Here is a 27,919-nt window from a genome sequence, read left to right as displayed (position 1 = left end):
GCTGTGAAATAATGCTGGAAAAGAATTAGAATGCCATAAAGGGAGCAGATTAGAGTTCACACGCTCCACTTTCTTTTGTTTTCCACTGTAGTGACAGCAGCTGGCCAAAGGTGAAGCGTAAGCCATTTCTACTAGCAGGGGGAATTAAGTATTGGCAGAGTTGCATGAAGGTTAGGAAGGATTTGAGATGTAACTAACCAAAGATATGAAAACCAATTAGGATTAAAGGAAAGAAAGAAGCACTTTTGAATCAGAAACTCTTCCCGAGCGTTGATTTGCTATTTATGCAACTGGGATATAAAAAGATCATTCATGAATGATGCATGTATTATAGCAGATGGTTGTGTTTACATGGCTGGATCATTTGGGTTGATTCCACAGCCAAGAAGTAAAGTATTGCCCATGTGGGGCCCCTTAGATGTTGTTGGACTCCATCTCTCATCAGCCCTAACCAGCATACCCAATGATCAGGGAAAATGAGAGTTGTAGTGTCTGGAAGGCATCACCCTGACCACGCCAAAAATGGTAAACCAAACAGCAGTGAGAATACTGCTTGGACCTAGTGGTGCTTAGATCTCAAGTAAGGTTTCTGGGAAAGATCATGTCTGATACAATGCAGAGCCACCTCCATTCCGTGTAGGAATTCTGGACTAGGTGGACCAGTGGGGAGGCTGGGGAGGCAGGAAAGGCGCCAACACTGGGACAAAAAAGAAAATCCCATCTAAGAGCACTGAATTAGTGCACTTACAGCCAGGGTGGGGAGTCTGTGTCCTGCCAAGTGTTGCTGGATTTGCCATCATCCCTGATCATCATCCATACTGGGTGGTGGGAGTCCAACAACATCTGGAAGGACACAGATATCCCACCCCTGACACAGAGTCTTCCTTTCCTGGTTCCTAGATAGGCCAGTAATTTTGTTCCACGTAAAGCAGATGCCTAGGTTCAAATGTTGCTTTTGCAACATTTTCTATAAACAATCTGCTGTCCCGCTTTGCAAATTTAGACTTTGGGGGCATACACCCATCATTAGCCTTTTTTGACACAAGCAGGCACAACCGTACCTGTGATGCTTTTGAATATGGTAACTGGAATTGAAATGGTAGAGTTCTTTCACCATGCTGTATGGTTGGGACAACAGGCATGGACCAATCTTCCCAAAAATGTAATTATCCATTTTTATATATATGCACACTGTGTCTTCTGAAATTCTCAAACACGTTGATAGGCAGTAAAATACCTGGAAACATATTGTGATGAAAAATGAAATACTAAAACAAAATAAAACAATTAGGAAGTTTGTGGAACTATAATCTATAAATACTAGGGAGACAAATGAATACTATATTTGATCACCTGTATTGAAAACCCTTCTCAATATTACTTTGGGAATTTCATGTCAATCTCTGAGGTTCAGAACAGAAAAATCTAGCAGTTGCAATCTGGGTTACGCAAGACAGTCCATTATGCAACTGAAGAGCCTTAAAAGAGACATTGCAGAGTAGTTTAAAGCCAACAGAACTATAGGGAGTTGACCTACTGATGGTACTTCCTGTGCAGAGTTATCTCTGTAAACCTGAACAGGTTGTAAGTCTGCTTCCCTGACTCACACGTGGAATGTTTTAGGGAAGGGGTTGAACTCAAGGGCAAGATTTGTATTCTTTATCACCTTACAATGTTGTTTAGGGTAGACACTATTTCATACTTGGAAAACCATATGCATTGTGATAAGGATGGGTGGATAATAAGTTCAACTGATGTGAATCATTCAAGACTTCCAAAACTACACACAGAGATATTTCACTGCAGAATAGTAATTTGTGATGTGTTTTCTTAGAGTCCTTTGTTCTATAGTAGCCCATTCTCAGCTGGTAAGAGGATACTGATTCATTTTTAATACACAGTAAGCAGCCATACTACTGTGGTGTGATGTGAAATTTGGCAAGCACAGGCATAACAAAGAGATTGTTTAGTTAGTTGGCATTATACAAAAGCAGTGCCTGCTATGAAACTGCCTTACTGTATTTTCCATGCATAGGTTATTACAGTGCATGCACACAAAAGCTCATACCAAAATAAAAACTTAGTTGGTCTTTAAGGTGCTGCTGGAAGGAACTTTTTTATTTTTTTATTTTAAAAAGCATGATCATTATATAAATACTGAGTGATAGGGCTTTGGAGTTCAATTCAGATGCCACTAAAGCAAGGGTAAGGAAACTGAACTATGATCTAGTGTCGTGTCTGAATTGGCAAGCCTTGGTTTGTGAAACAAAAGTACAAACTATAGTTTAAAGTGGGTTTGCTAGCCACAGTTTGAGCTAGCTGTGGTTTGGTGTGGTATTTGAATCGTGAAACCATAGTTATAGCTGTTGCTCAACCTCTAGGGCTTGCAGTGCTAGGCAGATGAAAAATAAAAGCAAACAAATAACTCTAAACCCAGGTTTGCCTGTACATCTGGAAGCTCAAACTGTGCTTTGAATTCTGGAATCTGGATGGTGCACAAACCAATCCTGTGAGTTGTTTTCATCCATGCAGAAAAAAATAAAAGTCATCAGACTGAGTTTATGGATGAGTTTACATTGGATTGTGAATATAAAATGAACTGTGTCTCACTAAAAAGGATCATATTTAAACTGTGTTGCAGTTGAGAGAAATTTGGCATGTACTGTAGCAATGTGAGAGAAGGCCTTCTTGGTATCAGGATGAGCAATGAAGCTTGTATGGAGGAGGACTACACGTACAGTTCAGTATTTGTATAGACCTTCGTTGCACTACTGCGGAATGTGCAGCAAAGGTGATAAGGTCCACAAGCTTGTGTGACTAGTGAGTGTGATCCCACTACCTTCCTCACATATTCACTGGGTGTGTGTGTGTGAGTGGACAGAGCTGAAATGATATATTGATCAGGACAAAGGTGATACCCTTAGTATCATTCATGCCTTCTGTCAATCTGCTCTTGGCAGCAAGTTGCAAGAATGAGTTTTGTTCTAGACTTATTTCTTTTAGGCTGTTTTCTTCCCATTCTGGATTCTGCAATCTGGCAGGAGTCAGACCCCCTCAAAAAACACTATGAATTATTGTTTCTTTGCCATAATTTCACAGAAATTGTTGCCCAGACTATGGGAAAGATGTTTTTATGCATTCCACTTTTCTGGCCTCTCCTCTCCCTCTTACAAGAATGCCTCTGCTTTGTTTTGACTGTGGTTTTGTGTTACATCAGCATTACCCTGTTTCTCATATTTTAAGACATACCCATAAAATAAGACATAGCAGGATTTTTAAGCATTCAAGGAATATAAGCCATAAACCGAAAATAAGACATAGTGATAGGCGCAGCAGCAATGCTGGCCGCGGCAGGAGGAGGAGGAAAAAAATAAGACATCCCTTGAAAATAAGCCATAGTGTGTTTTTTTGAGGAAAAAATAAATATAAGACATGTCTTATAATATGAGAAACACGGTAGTTAATGCTAATGAAGTTCCCTCTTTACTGTGGAAGCAGTGTCAAATCCTGCCCCCAAATTTTGGCTGAGAAGGAATCCTGCTTAAGCGCTAGCAGGGGAAATTGGAACCCAGAGGATGGGAGAACCAAGTCCAATATTCCTGCTCCCAGATTCAGGTAGATAGCCATGTTGGTCTGATGCAGATGAAATCAATTAAAAAATTAAAATGATCCAGTAGCACCAGATACCAGGGCAAGTTTCAAAAAAAAAAGGAGAATATAAGATAAGGAATTTGTGACAAAATCCCCCTGTATTCTTCCCGGAAGGGGTTGCAGTGAGAAGTGCAGACACACTCTTACCAACTAGAGTTCTTAGGTGGAGGAGTGGGAAATTTAGATTTTGGGAATATTATATATTTGGTTTACTTTCACCCCTCCCCATCTTTAATTCTTTCATTTTTAAGTCTTGGTTTGGAAGTTTGTAAATTTTCCCCCTATTTTATTTTTATTTAATTGAAACAGAATTTAAATAAAGTAATGGATTTAAATATTATATCCTGGAACGTGAATGGTTTAAACGACAAATTGAAAAGAAACAAAATAGAACATATAATAAAAAAAGGTAGCTGGGATGTTGTATGTTTCCAGGAATCTCATGTATCACAAAACCACGAAAGGGTTTTGATAAATAAGAGAATAGGAAATGAATTTATTTCATCAAACAAAAAGAAGAAAAAGGGAGTAATAATTTACGTTAAACCAAAGATTAAGGCAGAAAAGTTATTCCAGGACGAAGAGGGGAGAATGGTTGGGGTGCGTCTGCACTTACCAAAGGGAAATGTATGTATTGTAAATATTTATGCACCAAATGGATGCAAAAAGGAATTCTTTGAGAAACTGGGAAAGAAAATGGGGGATCATATAAGGGATGAAGAAATAGTACTCTTAGGAGACTTTAATGGTGTTATGCAGGGGGAGGTGGATAGAACGGAGGGGAGGAGGGGGAACGGGGGAAGACTGCCAGAAGTTTTTCGAAATTTGGTACAAAATTACAATTTAGAAGATGTATGGAGAAAAGAAAATCCAAAGGAGAAAAAATTTACTTATTACTCTGGGGCAAAAAAATCAGCCTCTAGGATTGATATGATATGGCTCTCACCGAAATTGATACAGATGACGGGGAAAACGGAAATTTTGGTTAAATCAATTACAGACCACAATCCAACAATGGTGAAAATTAAAGGGAAAGATATAAAAAATAGAAGGTGGAGAATGGATGAAAGGATATTAAATGATGAAGATTTTATAAAGAAAGTTAAAAAATTATTAAAGGAATTTTATGAAAAAAATACGTCGGAGGAAGTAGAGTTAAAGACAACCTGGGATGCGAGTAAAGCCTTTATAAGGGGATTATATATACAGCAAAAAAGCAGAGTTAAAAAAGAGAGGGAACAAAATATGGAAAAATTACAAAGGGAAATTAATGAAAAGGAAAGGGAATTGGCAGATAGTCCAAAAAATGAGGATTTGAAAATGAGAGTGAAGGTATTACAAAAAGAATTATCTATATTGGTCGGACAAGAAATTGAGAATAAAATAAGATGGCTTAAACAAAAAACATTTGAATGGGGAGATAAAGTAGGAAAATTATTAGCATGGAAATTAAGGGAAAATCAAAAAGAGAGATTAATTACGGAAATAAATTACAAAGGGAAAAAATTGAGAAGACAGGAGGAAATACAGAAATGTTTTAATCATTTCTATAAGATTCTATATGAGGAAAAGAAATTAGACAAGGGGAAATTAGAGGAATATTTTTCAAAAAGGAGGATAGACAAAATATTAGAAGAGGAGAGAGAAATGTTAAATAAATCAGTGTCAAAACAAGAGTTATATGAAGCCATAAGTAAATTAAAACTGGGGAAGTCACCCGGAACAGATGGTTTGTCGAGTCGACATTATAAAGTATTTAGAGAAGAATTAGGAGAAATTTTACAAAAAGTGATGAACGATATATTAGAGAAGGGAACTATACCCAAGTCATGGCAAGAAGGTTATATAGTATTAATACCGAAAGGAGAGCAAGAGGAAAGACAAGTAGGGGACTTTAGGCCAATTTCGTTACTTAACGTTGATTACAAAATTTTTACGGATATTCTAGCGGCTAGATTGAAAAAAATATTAATTAGAATCATAGGGCAAGACCAACAAGGATTTTTACCGGGAAGAAAATTGGCAAAAAATGTGAGAGTGGTACTGGATCTATTGGAATATTTGGACTGGTCTCCGGGGAAGAAGGCAGCCTTTGTCTTTTTAGATATAGAAAAAGCCTTTGACTCTTTATCTTGGAAATTTATGAAAAGATCATTAAAAGAAGTTGGAATTGATGATAAATTTATGAGAGGAATTAATTCAATATATAATAATCAAACGGCTAAGTTGATCTTGAATGGAGAGGTATTAGAGGATTTTGCAATAAAGAGGGGAACAAGACAGGGCTGCCCTCTATCCCCGCTGTTATTTATAATATCAATAGAATTTTTAATAAGGGATATCAAACAGGAGGAGGAAATTGAAGGAATTAGAGTGAAAGATAAAAATTTGAAGATAAAAGCCTTTGCGGACGATATGATTGTAATGTTAGAAGAGCCAGAGATTTCAATTAAAAAATTAGAAGAGATATTAAATTCCTTCGAAGAAATATCAGGATTAAAGATTAATGAAAAAAAGACAAAAATGATGTTGAAAAATGTGGGACAACAGGACAAAAGCAAATTGCAACAAATTTCAAATTGGGAAATTGTGAATAAATTTAAATATTTGGGTATTATAATTAGTATTAATAATATAGAATTATACGAAAATAATTATGGAAAATTATGGAGGGAAATAAAAAAAGATATGGAGAGATGGAGGGGCTTAAACCTCTCTTTCTCAGGCAGGATAGCAACAATAAAGATGGCAATTTTACCAAAAATTTTATTTTTGTTTCAAATGTTACCTATATTGGGGGAAAGAAAGATTTTTGAAGAATGGAGGAGAGATTTAAGTAAATTTATATGGTTGGATAAGAAACCAAGGATCCAGTACAGACTACTCACGGATGTTAAAGATAGAGGGGGGTGGGGGGTCCCAGATTCGAGACTCTATTATGCTTCGTCGTGTATGTGTTGGCTTAAAGATTGGTTAATATTAGAAGATGAGGAGTTATTAGAGGTGGAAGGATTTAGAAATGTGGGGGGATGGCATACATATTTATTGGAAATGGAGAAAGGGAAAAATAAACAATTTAGTAATCATGTGATTAAAAAATCAATATTTAAGATTTGGAAAGAATTTAGAAACCTAATGGAACCGAAGACACCATGGTGGGCCTCGCCCTTTGAGATGACAGCCCTAGGGAGAAGGTGGAAAAAAGGAAGATGGTTGACGTACCAAGAGGTTGTGGTGTGTGAAGAGGGACAATGGAAATTAAAACCATATGAAGAGATTAAGCAGTACTGCAATAGTTGGCTGCAGTACGTACAGATTCAAAGCCTTTTTAAGGAACATAAAAAAAATAGGATTCACAATGGGAAAGTCAAAACTACAAGAATTATTAATAGATAATAAGGAAAAGCCATTATCAAAAATATATAAATTCTTGTTAGAATGGGAATTAAAAGATGAAGTAGTCAAGGAGGTAATGATAAAGTGGGCACAAGATTTAGGGAGGCCGATCTACGCAGCACAATGGGAGAGTATATGGAAGGTTTCAATGCGATTCACGGCTAGTATGAATATAAAAGAAAATATCTTAAAACTTATTTATAGATGGCATTTGACCCCCAGTAAATTAGCCAAAATATATAGGAATGATTTAGATAATTGTTGGAAATGTGGCGAGAAAGGAGGAAATTTTTATCATTGTTGGTGGGCCTGTGGGAAAATATATAAATGGTGGGACGAAATCTATGAAGAAATGAAAAAATGTTGAGGTTGACTTTTAGAAAAAAACCAGAGTACTTATTATTGAGCATTATTCCAGAAAATATTCCTGAGAATAAAAGAAACATTTTTTTGTATGCGAGTGTGGCAGCGAGACTAGTGATAGCTAGGAAATGGAGGAAGGAAGATCTACCCACAATCCAAGAATGGCAATTAAAATTGATTGAATTTATGAACCTAGAGAGGATGACCGCAGCAATTCGAAACACTTCTAAGCAGAAATCTAAATTGGAATGGGGAGTGGTAGAGGAATATTTCAAAAGAATTGGTGTCAAAACAGAGTTGATGATCTGTTTAAATTAGATAGTCATGAGGAAAATCGGAATCTGGAAAATAATAGTGTGATAAAATAAAATTAATCAAAATTAAGATAGACATGATAAATGAAGCAACGCAATTTTTAAAAAGATATTTAGAAGACAAGCGGTGGGAAATGACTCGGAAGGTAATTCTTTTATCCTTTTCTTTTCTTTTTTCTTTTTTCTCTTTTGTTTGTTTTCTTGGATTGGGAATAAGTGTATGATTGTATGATTGTGTATGACTTTATGACTTTATGATTTTAATTTGTTATGCTTTTGAAATCTAATAAAGATGAATTTTTAAATCTAAAAAAAAAAAAAAGAAGTTCCCTCTTTACTGTGGAAGCAGTGTCAAATCCTGCCCCCAAATTTTGGCTGAGAAGGAATCCTGCTTAAGCGCTAGCAGGGGAAATTGGAACCCAGAGGATGGGAGAACCAAGTCCAATATTCCTGCTCCCAGATTCAGGTAGATAGCCATGTTGGTCTGATGCAGATGAAATAAATTAAAAAATTAAAATGATCCAGTAGCACCAGATACCAGGGCAAGTTTCTTTGTGAGGTATCTGAAGAAGTGTGCATGCACACGAAAGCTTATATCCAGAACTAACTTAGTTGGTCTCTAAGGTGCTGCTGGACATTTTTTTTTAATTTATTCCTGTTCCCAGTCTTCTATTGTGCAACCTGCTTTTAAAATTTCTACTTGTTTGCTTTTAACTGCTGTGGGATTTGCTTATTTGCTTGTTTTGTTCTATTGTGCATTTTTTTATTTGTTTGTTTATATGCTGTGACCAATTTTGTGTAAACCCCATTGAATACTTTCAGAGAGAGGGGGGGGGGTATAAAATCAAGATGTTGCCCAGTAGTAATATTCTTAAATCCCATCTGCACAACACATTTAAAGCATATTTACATTACTTTAAACAGTCATGGCTTCATGTAAAGAATCCTGGGATCTTTAATTTGCTAAGGGTGCCGAGTTGTCAGGGCACATGTATTCCTGTCATAGAGCTGCAATTCCCAGAGTTCCCTGTGAAGAAGGATTGACTGATAAACCACTCTGAGATTAGCTGTCCGAGGGGAATTAGGGTTTCCTAATCATTCTCAGCACCCTTAACAGTTCCTAAGATTCCTTGGAGGAAACCATTTCTACTTAAAATGGTACGATGCTGCTTTAAATGTGTGGTGCAGGTGGGGCCTTAGTTTTAGTTCTCTGTTTGTTAAAGCTGATACACATATTTTATGCAACAGGCTTGTCAGCCCTGTGCCTTGTAGTGGATACTCTGTATAACCAGAGGATGAAGTTAAACCCACTGACTTGGATGACTTTAAAGGGGGATTTGATCAATTCATGGAGCATAAGACTATCAGTAGCATAGCTGCCAAGTTATCCATTTTTTTAAGGGAAATTCCATTATGCCGAATAGGCTTCCTCGTGAGAAAAGGGAAAACTTGGCAGCTATGATCAGTAGTTACTAGTCATGAAGATTGTATTACCTCTAGTATCAGAGGTGGTGTGCCTTTGGTGGAAAACATGAGTAGAGAGAATTCTGTTGCTGAATTCCAGCCATCCTGGTGGGCTTCTGCCACTCTGTAAACATGTTGCTGGCTCAGCTAGGCCTTGGTCTCATGCAGCAGAATTCTGGTTTGTTTTGTTTGTTTTATTTAATTTATTTAACAAAATGGGTTTCATGCTTGATTGTAGTAAAACTTCTATGTGGTTGGCGAGAATTCTACCACTGAACCACCAAGAATTTAATTTTTTTTAAAAAACAAACAAACAAACTTCTATGTGGTTTATAAGGTACAACGTTCTTAACATATGCCGGAGAGTATGTGCCTATTTTCTGTTTCCGCGTTGTCCTAACATACCTGTGTTTACTGAAAGAGATCTGAACAAGCAGCACACACTCATCTGACTTTAGGAAAACATCAAGCACCAGTTATTTAAATTAACTGTTTGGAAGGGTTTACACATGTGCCTAATAACACTGCTGAACTGTTTATCAGTTTCTGAAATTCTGGTAAAAAAAAAACCCCAACCTATTGCTGAATGTCTCCTGCGGGGTGTGAGTGTGTGCACTGTGCAATAGGTTTTTCTTACTTTAGAAAATAACTTTGCAACAGTCCCCAAGGGTGTACAGCAACTGGCATCTAATAAACTCCCTGTAACATTTTCTCTCAGCAAAACAAAATGCTAGGAATAAAAGGTTTTGAAAATCCTTTGGTGCTTATTTTAGTGTCTTTTGCCAGTGTGTGTCAGAATTACAAACAATACAAATAAAATATGCATTTGAGGGGTAGCCAGCATGGTGCCCCCTTAATGTCTTTGGACTGCAGCTCCCAACAGCCCCAACTGGCATGGCGAATGCCAGGGATGATGAGAGTTGCAGCCCAACAGTATCTGGCGGGCAGCAAGTTGGCTTTCCCTGAATGTAATCAGACTTGAATACATCACTGAAATGGTAGATACTTGCCTGAGAGTAAAGTCTATTGAACTCAGTGGATCTTATTTCTGAATAAGCATGCACGGGATTGCACTATAATAGTAGGAGATTGTCAGTAGAACCAGGGGCGTAGGAAGGGAGGTGCGATGGGGTTGCTCGGCCCTGGGCAGCGCTATCTCGAGGGCACCATGGTGGCTGCCCCCCTGCCCGCCCCGCCCCCACAGAAGGCGGTCCCCGCCCCCAGAATGCACACCACGCCCCTTCGGGCGGCACGCCACCCCCCCAGAATGCGCACCACTCCATGGGCGGTGCACCACGCCTCCAGAACACGCACCAGCCCCGCCCCACCTGCTCTCCACCACCGGTGCCAGAGCATGAAGCTCCGCCACTGAGTAAGACTATATATTTCAACACAATGGACTTCATTTTCTTCTTCATACCAATAGTACATTGTCATCCCTCAGAACCAGTGAATCGTACCAGAAAAACTTATTTTCTGCCCTTTCTGTACAGTTTGTCCCTAGGCCTCACACTATCCCTTTCCTTTCAACTGTTAGAATATTTGTGAATATTATGATATCACAATAACTTCCACTAAACACCTAAATGCTATTCAGTTTTTGTCTAGGAATTCCTATGAACTAAGATATTGATGCACTAAACTTTTTCTAAGAGTAGTTTCATAAAATGATTATTGTTATAATAATAAAGAAACCTTGCCGTTCTCGGTCAGCTCTCGGAGGCTCTGGGAAAGAGAGTGGGGGAAACTCTCCCACATGACCAACTGACCACTTCATCAGCCTCAGCTGGTCACTGGGGATGTCAGGATGAGACAGGAAATTTGAAATTGAATGGGCCAATTGTGGCCATCCTTAAAGGTAAAGGTGGTGATCGGACCTGGGAACACCTGGCTTCAGTCAGGTCCGCGGTCAATCCATTTAAACCAGGGGTCCCCAAACTAAGGCTCGGGGGCCAAATGCGGCCCAATTGCCTTCTCAATCCGGCCCATGGACAGTCCAGGAATCAGCATGTTTTTACATGAGTAGAATGTGTCCTTTCATTTAAAATGCATCTCTGGGTTATTTGTGGGGCCTGCCTGGTGTTTTTGCATGAGTAGAATGTGTCCTTTTATTTAAAATGCATCTCTGGGTTATTTGTGGGGCATAGGAATTTGTTCATATTTCCCCCAAAAATATAGTCTGGCCCTCCCCAAGGTCTGAGGGACAGTGCACCGGCCCCCTGCTAAAAAAGCATGCTGACCCCTGATTTAAACCAACTGTGCTTGGAAACAGCAGCTCAGCTCAGTCATTGGATGTCCCACCTACCCTTGGCCCTGCCTGAAAGTAAGCAGGAACTAATCTGTCACCATACTCGGGGCCAGGGAGGAATTTGCCTGCAGACTAGGGGCACCTCACCTTTATTGCTGTTCCAGGACAGTCCACTCTGCTCTATCAATAAATTCTTCATCTTGCCCAGTAGCTTGAAGTATGGATAGGTGGGCTTCCAGTTGCTGTACCTTCCCTTCCAGCAAGCCAACAAACTTGCACTTAATGTAGGTGTAGTTTTGCACATTTTCAGGCAGGAAGACAAAACATGGCACAGGTGTTGCAGGCCACTGCAGCAGCTCCCTCGCCATCTCTTGGTCCTATGTGCAGCACTCTGGGGTCCTATGAGACAGCACTCTGGATCCCCCCCCCCAAAAAAAAGCACCCTTGCAAATGCCCCTGTTTACAAGTCCTGGTCATGAGCTCCCAGAGGTTGTAATCAGCGGAGCACACCTTCACCTCTTTTAGGGTGCCAGAAACCACCAGTTCCTGCAGTGAGACACTCCCCACTCCCAAGCCCACCTCACCAGTCTCCTTCAGCTAACCATAATAAGCCATGATAGGGAAGGATTGAGAGAACAACTGATCGGTCAAACTGCTGAGTTACAGGACTTTCCTGAGGTCAAGAAAACACTTTCACTCTCTGGGAGGCTCACAGCAACCCACCAAACACCAAGGTATGGTAAAGCATTGTTTAACATTGTTTCAATGGTCTCCTTGGAGGTTTACCATTCAAAAGTAAAAAAAAACAAACAGGAAAAGACACATCAAGAATTTATTTGCTGCACTCTACAAATGTCCCTAAATGGGGGAAACTGTCCACTCCACCCCCTGTTCAAATGTAATAGCCCTACTCTTGACCACTGAAATATTTGGAACTGGTTCGTGCTATAATGTTTTGATCATCTTTGGTTTGCGTGGCAAGGTCCCAAACCCTATCGGGAAGTGGAATAAAGACACATGAAACAGTATTTTAGGTTAATGGGTGAAAAAGGCCACAACAGTAAGAGCTGTTCGGCAGTGGAATTTGCTGCCAAGGAGTGTGGTGGAGTCTCCTTTGGAGGTCTTTAAGCAGAGGCTTGACAGGCATATGTCAAGAATGCTTTGATGGTGTTTCCTGCTTGGCAGGGGGTTGGGCTGGATGGCCCTTGTGGTCTCTTCCAACTCTATGATTCTATGATTCTAACTTTATTGGTTAGAGAATGTGAGTGGTATTGGCTTAGGCATTGGAAACCACATGACTATATCTGACTCCTGTCCATCTCAGGAGTCTTGGAAGGGTTAACCACCAGAAGGGGGGGCCCTGCTGAAGCACATCAACTAGGAACTCCCCCAGGGTCACTGCTAGGGGTCGTGCCATGGCCCTAGCCCCTCCCCCATCTGGGGCTATGGACAGAGACCACGCCCCTCGGATTCCTTTAACAGAATACCCTTGAAATAGGAGGGGTAGGTGATGGCCACTACCTCCCCTCAGCTTCAACCTAATACTCCAATGCCTAACCACAAACCTTACAAAGTTGTGACAATTTGCTATAAGGTAGGCTGGTGCCAGTTTGCCAAGTGGAAAAAAATCCTATCAGGCCCCTGTTAAAAAACAGGCAACCAACCGAAGTCCATAACAAGGTCAGGAGATAAAGAGCCTAACCTAAGGGAGTGTGGGAGAACTGACCAAGCAGGGAGAAAAGGAACATGTCCTTGTCTGTGGGCAGTTTAAATCGCTCACGCCATGCCCCCAGACCGTCCGGATTGGACAGCCTTGGGTTGACGTGGCTGAGGACCAACCAATGGCGCAGGGGCTATCCTGCCCCATGCACATGGGAAGGGCTTGCTCCCAGCCCACAATGCCATCTGCCCAGGGATTGGAAATGGCTTTCTTGAAGAAATTAAGATAAGATTACTCTGATAGTAAAAACTAACTTGACCTTTGTCAATATTTCAAAGGCAGAAGAGGACACGTCCCAGTGAAAACCTGTGTAGGATCAGGCTGCAAGCGATTTCACAGTAGGCAGGATTATTGTAGTGTACATTTCAAGATCCACCAGCATGCATCTTTCCACACACATTTTCCCTTTGTGTAGTGGTTCTGTTTCCATCACTAAACTTTAGGCATGGGTTATTTTTAAGTCATACCAAAGAGAAGCCATGGCAACCATGGTCAGAGAAACCTGAAGTGCATTTTGATGCCACATGCCAATGCACTTGTCTGCCAAGGACACATTTTATATTGTACATTGCATCTACCTGTTTATTTTTATGCTCATGCTTAATTGGGAAAAATAATACTTTTCTCTCCCTTTTTCTCCACATTCTTTTTCTGTTTTATTATTATTTTTAATTGGGATGGATTCAACTATCTGGTACCAGTAGCAGAAGCACACACAAAAGACTTCTGCTAGCTCAATGAAGCTTTCCTCGTCCTCCTGGAGCCTTCCCTCCATTTTTTGGGCTGGGGTGTATGTGTCTGAAGATCCCCAGAACAGCATACAGGCAAGCAAAAATGCTTGTGCTGTTTTTCTTTTTTTAAAAAAAGTTTGATGTTTTATTATGTTTTTATATATGCTGTAGGCCACCCAGAGTGGCTGGGGAAACTCAACCAAATTGGTGGGATATAAATAATAAAACTACCAAAATTATTATTATTAGCACTACTAGGTGTAGTCTTAGAGAGTCAGCCCTATTCAATTTATTAGGATTTGCCTTTGAGTAGACTTAGCTGGGATTGCACTGTTACTTATTACTTGAAATGAAAACAGTGATGAAATGAAATGAGTTGAGAAATCTGTCTCTGTGAGCAAATTTGCAACATAGAAATGTATTTCAAATGTGTTTTATATGAAGGTTTTGAAATTGGGAGCTGACAAACTGGTGTATTTTTGGATGTATCATCTTTATTCATAGACGATGATATTATTATTATTATTATTATTTAATAATAATAATAATAATAATAATAATAATAATACCCTGCCCATCTGGCTGAGTTTCCCCAGCCACTCTGGGTGGCTTCCAACAGAAAAACCATTAAAATGCAATAATCTATTAAACATTAAAAGCTTCCCTAAACAGGGCTTCCTTCGGATGTCTTCTAAAAGTTTGGTAGTTGTTTTTCTCTTTGACATCTGGTGGGAGGGTGTTCCACAGGGCAGATGCCATACTGAGAAGGCCCTCTGCCTGGTTCCCTGTAACTTGGCTTCTCGTAGTGAGGGAACCACCAGAAGGCCCTTGGCACTGGACCTCAGTGTCCGGGCAGAACAATGGGTGTGGAGACGCTCCTTCAGGTATACTGGACCGAGGCCGTTTAGGGCTTTAAAGGTCAGCACCAATGCTTTGAATTGTGCTCATAAACGTCCTGGGAGCCAATGTAGGTCTTTCAAGACCAGTGTTATGTGGTCCTGGCGGCCGCTCCCAGTCACCAGTCTAGCTGCCGCATTCTGGATTAGTGGTAGTTTCTGGGTCACCTTCAAAGGTAGCCCCACGTAGAGCGCATTGCAGTAGTCCAAGCGAGAGATAACTACAGCATGCACCACTCTGGTGAGACAGTCCTCAGGGAGGTAGGGTCTCAGCCTGCATACCAGGTGGAGCTGATAAACAGCTCCCCTGGACACAGAATTGACCTTTGCCTCCATGGACAGCTGTGAGTCCAAAATGACTCCCAGGCTGCGCACCTGGTCCTTCAGGGGCACAGTTAACCCATTCAGGACCAGGGAGTCCTCCACACCCGCCCGCCTCCTGTCCCCCACAAACAGTACTTCTGTCTTGTCAGGATACAACCTCAATCTCCTAGCCACCATCCATCCTCCAACCGCCTCCAGGCACACACGACCTTCACCGTCTTCACTGGTTCTGATTTGAAAGAGGTAGAGCTGGGTATCATCTACATACTGGTGAACACCAAGCCCAAACCTCCTAATGATCTCTCCCAGCAGCTGCATGTTGATGTTAAAAAGCATGGGGGAGAGGACAGAACACTGAGGCACCCCACAAGTGAGAGCCCAGGGGTCTGAACATTCACCCCCCCATCATTTTCTGAACATGGCCCAGGAGGAAGGAGTGGAACTACTGTATAACAGGGACCCCAGGTCCCAACCCCTCTAGACAGTCAAGACGGATGGTATTTAAATGGAGAATTCATCCTCAACACCTTTGTGAGATGTGGGTTGAAAGAGAGCTGGAAAGCAGTGACTTGCCCAGTGCTACTCTTCAAGTGTGTTGGCTTCAAGCCTAATCTTCTTTCATGTGTGCCATGCTGACACCAACAAAGTCACTCTTGTTATCCCATTTCTTATGTCACCATGCAGTCAAGGAAAGGAGTTGGGAATATTAAACCAGGGCCATAGCTGAAATTCCCATCATTTCTCTTGGAGTCTAGCAATACTGGAAGGCGACAGGCTCCCCATCCCCTATCAATGCATGAAGGTGCTGGATGCATCAGAATTGCTGCTTTGCAAATAGCTTGAGCTCCAAAACAACAAGAAAACCATGGCAAATGGTAATCTTACAATTTGCAGTGAAGGACATAGGCTTTATACAAGGTGATAGGAACCCAACATTAGCTCCTCAGCAGAACAAGATCCTAGCTCTCCTCTGGATGATTCCACCATACAGTATTGGATTTAACCAACCCATTCATAGGGGTTACATATATGTACTGTTGGCCATGCTCTTAACTTAGATTGCAAAGACTGACCTGGGACTGGGGCATATTGAACTCTGTGTAACTTAACCTCAGTCAAAACTCACAGGTTTGAACAGTTAGCTATTACTTCTCAGGGCTGCTTTTTGCAGTTATCATATTTCCACTTTCTTTTTTCTGATCAGCATTTGACAGCATTTTGTGAAATCTGCTTCTTTTAAGTCTATTTTTCCCATCTCATTCTTTTTGTGGTTATTGATCTATTCAATCTTCCTTATCACTCCTTGTGTGTCCTTGGTTTCTGATTCTCTGCTCTTGCTTTTTTCACAGCATCTCTTTCTTCTCCTTCTGATGATTTTGCCCCTCCCCCACAGCCTGTTCATCCCTTACTTTCCCACCTTCATACTCTCCAACAGTCTATGTTAGAGAAACAGAGCAACCTTCACAAAAAACTTGCTGCGGGCATGACTTTATGCACTGTAAATTCATGCTTGTTTCATTTCTGGGCTCTTTCATATGCAAAACAGGCTTATCTTTCATGGGTTTTTCTTCATCTAATCCTTGGGGTATTTTTTCTCTTTCTAATTCCCATTCCCCTTTTTTCCATTTTCTGCTACTCCTTTTCAGTCTTCCTTTCTCCTCATGAATAAGATAGAATCTATCAGTAATACAATTATGACTCCCTTATCACCTTCTGTTCCTTTATTTTGTCTCTTATGCTCCCTCCGGCTTAATTTTCTTCATTTTACTATGTTATCTTCGGAGATTTAATACCTCCCCCAGCATTTAAACCTCCTACCTTTCCTCCTATTTCTTCGCTCTTTATTTTTCCCTCATTTACTTTATATATTCCTTTTTCTTCCAGTCTCTATTCCTCCCATATTTTTTGCAAACATTACATTACCACTGTTGTTGACCTTATTGATCAATATGGGTGATACGGGCCTCTGAAGGGTTCCCCAACTGCGTTGCCTGGCAAAGGAACAGCAGGCCTCTAGTTGTTTGGAACTGCTACAGCATGGTGCCCCAAACCCTGTCACTTGTCCAGAAGGTTGGTTAATTATATCAAAAGCTGCTGACAGGTCCAGGAGAATAAATAGGGTCACATACCCCTTTCCCCCTCAGAGTCAAGGTCAGGATGGATGCAAACAATTTTAGCCCCAAGGAACCTAGCAAAAGTATCACAGCAGGCTACTGAGTGAGCAAAACTTGCACTCAACTTAGTACTAGAATGAAACAATAACATTAACAATAAACCCAACTGGAAAACTGAGGATGAAAGAGAAATAATCATTTTAAATTTCTTTAACCACCATGCAATAGGTCTTCAAACAGAGACTAAAGAGTCAGATTTGTCAGATTTCTTGAGAATTCTTCCGCTTGTGTGAAATCATCATCCATTCAGTCTCAGGTCACTCAGGTCACCACTGAACTATTGTGACACCTGAGTGTTAGAAACGTGAGGTCATCTAGAAGCTATGGCTCCAACTCCCTATTCTAGGAATAGACCAAGTCTTCACCAGGATGGTCAGACCAGATTTTTTTTGTGGCACAATCAATAAACAAATACAATTTGGCAAAAAAAAGTTATTTCCATTATTCCTTCTTATTGGTCACAATTGCCAATAACCACAGTTGGTGATGCAATGCTTGCTTACCGGCTCCTCTTGCTGTTGTGGTGATCTTCTTTTGGTTTTAATTTTGCCTCATGTTTCATATTATTAACAACAAACAAACAAGAGAAAAGGATAGCCAGACCAATTGGACTCATAAAGCCACGGGACCCACCACTTTTGTTGATCAGCAGCAACCCAGTTTCAGGTACCCAAACTATAAATGTGCCTTACTACTTCTTCCTAGTTTGTTTGGAAACTTGTTATAATTTGCTTAGACCATTATATAAAAGGAAAGTAGCTATAATGCACAGTAGCTCTTGAATGAATACAAAGTTAAAATTGTCTGTAGCTGTTTTTAAGAAGGAAGAAACCTTTTGGCAAGAGCAGTTACTTTGCACTGTTAAACAGTACCGCCAACCCAGTTCAACCAGAAGTAACTCCCACTATTCTCAATAGGACTTAATCCCAAGTAATTGTGCAGAGGGTTGCAGCCTAAGGGTTTGTTTTCTAAATGATTTTTTTTTTAGTTCAGTGGAGTTGCTTTTTCAGAGGTATGGTGAAATCTTTTAAAACACACAGACCGTTATTTAGAAAGATGTCATTAGCTGAAGCCAAATATTTGTGGTCATGTAATGAAAATATTGAAATATGATATTTAAAATCTGTTTATTTGAAGACTGAAACATAGCCTTATATATTATTCATTTTACAAAAATCTCTTCCAGCAGTCATTAGCTTAGCATTATATAGATTGCTTGAGCTTGACTTTTACAATAACCTAGAGGTGGGGATGGAGGAAAAACTTGACTGAGTTCTCATTTGAAGGAGAACCTGCTTAATCCACACTTTGCATTATGCAAATCAAAACACAAACGCCCCTTCAAAATTTGCATATTTCTGAATTTTGCAGTGCAATTCTCCAATCACATATTGTGTACAAAAGTGCATATACTAGAGTGACGTCAACATAAATGAATATATTAGTGAAAAGGACAATGAAATGTATTATATTAGGAGAAACTGCTTTGCAAAAATGTGCGTATAAGAGTCCTGTATTTTTGCAGGGTGGAAATATTATTAAACTCACAGTTGCCAAGGTAATAAGGGAGGAGAGGAATTTGTAGCAGAGACTCAGTAGTTCAATTCCTGCAACCACTGGCTCTCCTATATGTATGGGTTAAGAATGTCCAAGGTTTGCAAGAAATATTTGCAAGAAACAATACAGTTCCATTGTTAGTTGTAACGTTTAGTTCTATTGTTAGTGGTGTTTTTGGAGACTTGCATGCCTTTGTATCAGGCTCCTTGTGGAATTTTGCATAATAGGAGAATGTTTTGAGTGTATAAACCAATTAATCTAGTACCTTTTTACTGCTATTAATATTATAGCAGATCTGGTTGATGGTCTTCTAAGATGTTGAATAATTTTAAATCAGCATTACTCCAGCCTCACACTCAGCACTCATCCTGCCTGACTGGTCCTTGATTATCTCCAGTGCAATGAGGTTTGAAAAACTTTCTTAGCTAGTTCTTACATCCATTTTAAAAACCAAGGTCAAATTGTATTGTAATGTTTCTGCTCACTCATTTATTCACCAGGTTCCACTATTGTTCCTACTACTGAGATAGATCACTTGTTGTCACCTAGTCCTTTGTATGCTTTACACCCAAAACATTCACTACCTCATATACAGATTTTTACTTCCTCCTTGGGGATGGTCATGGCAGTGATTGCTTGGACTAGTAAGGATTGAAGATGGATTTGTTATTAAACCAAGCTTGAATGTGCCACGAGACCCAGTGCAGAGGAATGGAATTCTGGACTTTTCTAGGTTCTTCAAAGAATCTGGGTAGGCTTACTCCCCCTCCAACAATTTCCCCAAGCCACTTCATTTTCTAGAATCTGCTGTCAAAATCTGTCCCACAACTGGATTCACCTCAACATACTATTATCAAAGCAATTCATGCCCTTGAAGGATAACACAATAAACATTTGTTGAATCAAGTAGCAAAAGGGAGTTGGCAGGGCATGTGTGTGACAATCATAAGAAAGCACACACAGTGAAAATGACGCACGCATCTTTAACACCATTCAAGCAAAAGATGATTTGTGTAAAAAGTGATTGTGTCCTTGAATGTCATGATTTTATTTTAATCATGTCTGAACTTGGAACGTGGATTAAATAATGAGATTGGATTTTGAGATCTGTGAGCCTTTTTACTAGACTTGTCATCTTTCTTTTTAACTTGATCATACTGTAGTACACATTGGCAAGGTTTCTGAGTTTTGCATTTATATTTTTGGTTTCCTATTAATTCTGTGTTTGGCAGATTGTTTTGCCACTAAAATAGTTTCTAAAGGCAAAAATCACACTGGGTTTAATTGTGATTGTCTACATTAAAAATGCAATGAAACAGTATACCCATTTTAACATTAGGTAGTCAATCTGGGTTTCTGTTAAAGAAAATGGCAAGTCTCTGCCTGAAGGCTTGCGGTTTTTAATAGATAATATACAGGGAGGAATGATGGAAAGATTATGCAATGTAAATTAAAACACTGCAGTTTCTTAAGAATGGACTCTCAAAATAACAAAATAACAAATAAATGGAAATGCTTATTGGCATTTTAAAAATAAATCCGATAAATACTTGTTCAGTAGAAAAGGAAGCAAATAAAAGTCTTAAGGGAAGGAACAGAAGTGTGATGGATAGCAGGGGATAGAGAATTCAGGGCATGAGGAGAAGCAAGTGAGAATGGACAAAAATAAGTATTGGGAAGGAGAAATTCAGCTTTCTGTACATGCATGCTTGGGTGTGAGTCCCACTGAACTCAGTGGGGCTTTCTTTTGAGTAGAAATGCATAAAATTGTGCTGTGAATTTGTGATTTCATTTAGAACATACTGAAAAAGCAAAATATGGAGAGAACAGATATGCACACATTGGTTAAAACCAATGCTGGAAATATTGAGGAAGGGAAATGTTATCAAAGCAATGAGCAAAAGAAAAGAAAAGAAAATGTCAAAGACACTTCGTGGTTGTATTAGCTGTATAGTTAATGTGCTGCCTATGCTCCCACTGTTAGAAGCATTTCAAACAATTCTAGAGATTTAATTCCTAAATCTCAGTAGTGCAGCAAATAATTCTTGTTCTCCATTGGGGCCAGGGATGCTACCTTCATTTGGCTAGGCCACTCCATATTTAATCCTATACAATCTATACAATCCCCACCAATGTAGAGCTTTCTCCTTTGCAAGATTTAATGTAATGCCATCCGTGATCCTGCAAGGAATGTTTTCGAAAATGCCACATTCAGAAAGGTATTGTCCTTGTGCTATAAAACTGGTCGAAATCATTGTACATGTTTTATTCTACTGCCCCTTTTATTCAAAAATCTGTGGTGAATATTTGAACACCATGCTGAAAGAAAGCTTAAATTGCTCTGACTTCTTTGGGGTTTCCTCTCTACTGAACAGTTGCAGGCATGACATCATAGAGAATGTAGCAAATTTCTGAGAGATGCCATGAAACTATATCGCTAAAAGTTGCTGACATTGTGGATTTGCCTTGTTCTGGTGTTATGCAATGCTTTTTCTCTGTTTTGAAGCTGTGCAGTTTGTGTTCGTATTGTACAGTGGTACCTTGGTTCTCTAACCAAACAAATCGGCTCCCAAATGCTGCAAACCCGGAAGTAAGTGTCCCAGATTGCAAACATTTTTTGGAAGCCAAATGTCCGACACGGCTTCTGCTGCTTCCCGATTGAGTATAGGAAGCTCCTTCAGCCAATCGGAAGCCATGCCTTGGTTTTTGAACAGTTTCGGGAGTCAAATGGACTCTCAAAATGGATTCTCAAACAAAGCAAAAAGTTCGAGAAGCAAGGTACCACTGTATCTCAAAAGTTCGAGAAGCAAGGTACCACTGTATTGTCTACAAACACTAAAATTGATTGATTGATGTTGCTACAAGACTCAAGAGGCACTTTTTAACATTATGCCTTTATTAGTTTTTTCTTAAAGTATCTTCTTTTATGAACAGGCATCAGTTTTACACTTTATTTTATATACTCTTGTATTCTCCGTATGCTAATAAAGAAGATTGATCGATTATATTTGTAGTAAATAGTAAAGCACTTCATCTGGGTGCAGTGTTGCAGTCTCAAACCTGTCCATGACCTTTGACAGTTACAACTGACCAGGACTCCAATGGGAATGCAATGCTTTGTGCACACTGTGACCTCATATGCCCTGCTTCCACATGCAGCCTGAACAATGTGATTATGTAATCTCTTCTGATGATCAACACAGAGTATTGAAACAAATGGTCTAATAATTGGACTGGAAGCAGACAGGAGACCAGCCCTGATTGGTTTCATATATCTACAATTTTTCTTCTGGACTGCAGTTCCTCCTGTTGTCATGTCTCCCTGTCTTAGGATTATGACATGGCACATTGCTTGATCATGCCCTCATCCTTTATCACTCTGCCTATGTCAAAGCTGCATTTTGAAGGAGTTGATTTCTACATGGCAGAGGTAAAAAAAAAAAATCGTCCAATCACATGGCTGGGGATGATTGAATGGGACTCAGCTGTGGAATTGGTCCCTGCTAGGATGGGAAATGCCCACTCAGTGGGAGAGACTCACACAATTGAGTCACTTAAGTGCTATCTCCCATCTGTGCTGGAGCTGTTTATTGGAAAGGAATTCTCTTATGGCTAAGCTAACATTTAAGAAGCCTCTAAATGAAGAGTACTTAAGGAAGAAAAAGGGTTGATATGAATTTTCAGGGTTTTTTGGTGTTTTTAAAACAACCTATTTTAACTGGTACAGGGAGAGGAGCAAAGGGGATTTCAATAAGTGATGTAAAGGGAGGGGGGGGAGAGGAAGGAAGGTTTCCTCTTGCCATGAAAAAGGGAAAGCAGAAACCAAAAGCAACAAAGAACAATATCTGGGTGAAAGTCAAAGCATAAAAACTACAAAGCATACAGCAAATGAGAGGATTGATGGGATTATTGAAAGAAGCTCAAGGCACTCCAGAAATGTGGTGTAAATGGAGCAAAAGGAGATAATGAACATCAAATAGCTAAGTACAGAACATCTTTCTTAAAGGCTTTTGGGGGCCAGTTGGTGTTAGAGGAATGATAGGCCCTTTTGGAGCTACACGTGGGAAATCGCCAAGGGTTGAAGCTGCTATATTATACTATAAAGTAGGGAATGAAAGAAGTTCTTCTTCCTCTTTTGACATGGGAAAGTAAATAAAGGCTGGATTTTAATAAAATAATATTTTTAACTTTTTGGATTGGTTTTGTTCATTTGCAAATTTCCTCAGGCCAAGCAACAAAATATGGATAATATATTGGCATGTGTACAAAGGCAACATAGGATTGCTGGAAAACACTACAAAGCAGTGCAGAAATAATAAAATTGTGCTTATCTAAACCAGTGGATAAATGATACATGAAGCCATGATGCACAATATAGACAGATTGCAATATGTGGCCTGTCTTTAAATTTTCCAACATTGTGTTACACAAACAAAAATAAGTACTGAATAAACCATGCTGGCATTTCTTCATTTATCCCTAACATTCCAAAAACAGTTCTTAAATAAATTACTAGAACTTCACACCAAATTTTCTAATAAGAATTTTAGTTGCTGCAAAGTTGTCTTACTACAGATGGTGCTAGAATTAAGGATAGCTGGAGATGCTACAAGGCCAAAGTGAAAACAAGTCATTATGAGAGGCTTCATTTTGCTACCCTTAGGGCCATTTCACACATGGATATGCTTCTCTTTATTTCACAGGGTTGTAATTCAGAGAATCCTCTGTGCTCTTTACAAGGAAGCATTCTAGCTCCCCCCTTCAAGAGGTAGGCTTCACACTCCCCAAAATTACCCCTGCAGGCAAGCTTGAAGGTGCAAATGGCTGTTGTCTGGAGGAATTGCTGCCCATTTCTTGATGTATAAGTGGAGTTGGTTTCTATTACCACACAGCAGTGGGGTTAGAGCTCACCCACAGTACACAGTGGCATGCTGTTGAAAACATAACTTTTCACCATTGAAAAGTGTTGTGCTTGAAGTGATTCCTAGTGATAATGAAATCTCAGTCTGTAGCTTCAACGAGGTTTCCTCTTCCATATTTTAATTATGAAACATATCAAGAATGCCTTAATGGCTGCTGAAGTCTAGGCGGCGATGTTAAGTGTTCATACAAAGGGAAACAAATGCAATAAAGTCAGTGCAGTAGAAACTGGATTCTAAAAGAACTATTTAAAACAAAGGAAATTAATCTCATCTGCTAATAGCTGTCTTGGCCTTCAGTGCCAGATGATGATCTTCAACTCCCAGCTCTGTTTTTGCCAAAGCCTTTAATGTGCAAATCAGATCAGCACGTAGGGAAGGCACAGGTGAAAAGGTGCAGGAAGTACAGAGGTATAATAGACACCTGGCTAAGCACAAGCTAAGACATTGATCCAACAATCAATGCACTCCCTGCACATTTTCTTTTTGAAGAGTGGAGCGGTCATAGCACCTCCCATTCCTCCTCAGGCTCTCACCATCCTCTCCATGGCATCTCCATGGGACTCGTGACACTAGCAGTTTTATGAATATTTTCGAGGCACTTTAGAACCATTTATTGGAAGAATTTTTTAAGAGCTCCTTGTTGCTTGTTGATGCATGCTTCTTATAATGGCAATTCAGATACACTAGAAAATTTCTAGTATAACCTTTACTGAAAGAGAATATGTGATAGAAAAAATACGTTCAGCCATTATTTAGTTGCAAAGCAGAATACTATATTTGTCCCATATACTGTCTGCCAGCTCCTCTGGTTTTCCTGCAGTCTTTGTTTTAGGTTGCATGCCTCTGATTAAGCACACTAGAACTCTTTCAGGCTCTGACTTTACTGGCTTCCTTCTGTTCACAGTGGCAATTAAAGTCGGCTGTGACATTTTGGGTATCGGCAAGGGGAGCCTTGGTTTCTGGGACTGGAAGTAGAGGCTTGTCAATGTCACTACTTGCCCTTGGAACTCACTTCTCTTCATCCAAGGAAGTGTTTGGTGAGTTATATTGATTTTTCTCCTAATGTCTACTGATTTAATTGATGTTTATCCTGCCTTATTTTCATGTTGTTGTTTTTTTAAAAAAAATATGTATCTTATTGCTGTTTTATTGTTTTATACTTTTTTTTACTTGTGCATTGAGCATTAATTGGTCAAAAGGCAAGACTGATATTTAACCAATAAATTATAACAAAATGTTCAGTCACAATTTGGAATAAGCATTCATTTGTCACTAGAGATGTGAAAGGAAGCAGTGTTGGGGTTTTGATGAACTTGTAAAAATTCAGAGGGAGATCAACCCCTTGTGGATTTTTAGCTGGCATCTTTTGGGGATTTGCCTGGTATCTTCCATCACCATGTTGCTCTTTAGACCAAACTGCAACTACAACAATTTATTTAAAAGAAAAACAATGCTTGCTTGCTTGAATTATTCTTTGCTGTATTTATGCCTTTTCTTTTATGGATGCCAGTTGGATTCTTGGAAATATCACTGACCTCAAGCTGTTGCAGTCTTGAGTCATCGACAGAACTGTGGAGAGTCTTGGGAGAATGTGTATATGTGTGTGGCTCTGTGTGTATGAGTGCTGCAACAACAATGCGAAGCTTATGGTGTGGCCTTTGGAATTCAATTCATTTTAAGAAGCCTTAGGGAGATAACTGCTTCCTGAATAGCCTCCAGCAGGTACCATTAAGTTTTGAGCAATTGTGCTAACCAGCCAGTCAAGAGTCACAGTTTATTCCCACCCCCACACAATTAATCCTAAAATAAAGACTTACACTGAAAGAAAGAGCAGGAAATCTGAAAGAAAATCTAAATTAAACACTGATAAAGATGAATGAGTGCTATGTGTAATCCCTAGCTGATAACAACCCAGAAGCAGTATTCCATGGGAATTGTCCAAGTGATACAATGCTGTACAGAAATCAAATAGAGACTAGGAATAATTCTACTCCTTCTCCCTTCACAATTTCTACACAAATAACAGGATCACAGAATTTTTGAATTGGAAGGGATCCCAAGGGTCATCTAGTCCAACCCCTTGCAATGCAGGAATCTTAGCTAAAGTATCCATAACAGATGGCCATCCAACCTCTGCTTGAAAACATAGCTGCCAAGTATCCCGTATCCGCCGGGAAAACCCCTTTTTTCTCACCGTTTCCCGGCGGTCTCCCCTTTGGCAGAAAATCCCGGCATTGTCCCTTAAATTCGATTCTTCCCAGCGGCCATTTTTCTGGTGCCGCTTTGCCCTTCTATGGGCACCAGAAAATGGCGGCGCCGGCACCGGAAGTCGCTTCCACGCATGACCGGAAGTTGCGTGACGCGACTTCCGGTGGCGCTTCGCCCTTCTATGGGCATCAGAAAATGGCGGCGCCGGCGCCGGAAGTTGCTTTTACGTGTTTCTGGTCATGCGCGGAAGCGACTTCCGGCGCTGGCGCCGCCATTTTCTGGTGCCCATAGAAGGGCGAAGCGCCACCGGAAGTTGCGTCACGCAACTTCCGGTCGTGCGCGCGCTGCCGATCCCGGATCTTTACGATCCGGACTTGGCAGCTATGCTTGAAAACCTCTGGTGAAGGAAAGTCCACCACCTTCTGAAGTAGTCTATTCCACGGTCAAACAACTCTTACCACCAGAAAGTTCTTCCTAATATTTAGTTGGAATCTCCTTTCTTGTAATTTGAATCTATTGGTTCAGGTCTTACCCTGTGGAGCAGCAGAAAACAAGCTTGTTCCATCTTCCATGTGACAACCCTTCAGATATTTGAAGATGACACTTTTATTTACAGTCTTTAGTGTGTAGTAGTTACTTAATACACTGTGATAATTGTACTTGGTGCAAATGAAATGCACAGATATAACACATTTACTTAAATAAGGTGTGCTTATTTAAGTAAATGCTTTCATTTGCTTAAATCTAATCTCCTGAGTACCAAATGCCAGTAGATAACTGTCGAAAGGGAGGGAATGCCACAACTCCTGTATTTATCCAATTTACACTCTGCTCTATTTCTGACTTCGAAATGTATTACATAGGTAAATATATGCTGTTGGCATCCATCTGTCTTGGGAGACAATGAAAGACTGAAACTTTGGGGGCTAAAGTCAAACCATTGGAAAGCTACAGCACCAGCTGTGGCTGTAGAGACCAATATGGGAGAGACATGCTTTATTGCAGGTGGGGCAGATGAAGGCATCTGGTTTTGCTGCTAAGGTGCACCATGGCGTTCCTTCTCTCTGCACTCCTTCCAGCAGTCCTTCCTCCTCTGGTCCCTGCTATGGATCCATGACCTGTCTGTCTGTTTCTAGGCACTGTGATAATCTGCAAGGGATTTTCATGCAATGAGATTAATGTTGCCAGCCTTCATGTCATGTTTGCTGACATCTTTGTAACACAGAGGTGGTCTGTCAACAGGCCTAGTGCCTGAAGCCAGCTCCGTGTAGTGCACACCCTTGAGGATCCTGCCATCTTGCATTCTATGTACATGACGAAAACAGTGTAGATGATGCTGAGACAGAAGTGTGAACATGCTGGGGATGTGGGCTTGCGGAGAGCACATCTTTGTTTGGTCAGACCTCTGTCCTGCCATGTGATGCTCAAAATCTTCCTGACACAGCACATATGTAAAGCATTGAGGCATTGCTCCTGGCAGATGTAAGTTGTCCATGACTCATTTCCATAAAACAGTGTGCTCAGCACGCAGACCTTCATCTTGGTATCGGCCATTTGCATCACATTCTGCCATACTCCTTTGGAGAGGCAAGCCATTGCCATAGTTGCCTTGCTAATATGCTTGTCCAGCTCAGCGTCAATGGAAAGGTTACTGGTTATTGTGTGACCGCAGCTGCATGCTGACAACTTCTAGGGGCCACAGGTGAGAGTGCAGGGTGGGGGGACCAAAGGTGGATGAACTACTTCCAAGGGAGTACGACATGTCCCCATCAGAGGTACTGTTGTTGTTTGTTGTTGTTGTTTAGTCGTTTAGTCATGTCCGACTCTTCATAACCCCATGGACCATAGCACGCCAGGCACTCCTGTCTTCCACTGCCTCCCGCAGTTTGGTCAAACTCATGTTCGTATCAGAGGTACTGCCCCTCCCCAAACACACCATACTAATATAATA

At 40.3% G+C, this 27,919-nt stretch overlaps 1 protein-coding gene across 1 annotated transcript in view; it reads left to right on the top strand.

The window, feature by feature from the left end:
• Positions 1-27,919, top strand: part of SNTG1 (syntrophin gamma 1) — a 252,930-nt gene that overhangs the window by 64,824 nt on the left and 160,187 nt on the right. The window contains exon 3 of the mRNA XM_060277843.1: positions 24,665-24,797. The gene's annotated coding sequence lies outside the window, so the exon portion shown is untranslated. The remainder of the gene's footprint in view (positions 1-24,664; positions 24,798-27,919) is intronic.

Source organism: Zootoca vivipara, chromosome 8 (genome assembly GCF_963506605.1).
Source record: "Zootoca vivipara chromosome 8, rZooViv1.1, whole genome shotgun sequence".
Lineage (NCBI taxonomy): Eukaryota > Metazoa > Chordata > Lepidosauria > Squamata > Lacertidae > Zootoca > Zootoca vivipara.
Note: the sequence above shows the minus strand (reverse complement) of the source record. Positions and strands in the feature narration are given on the sequence as shown.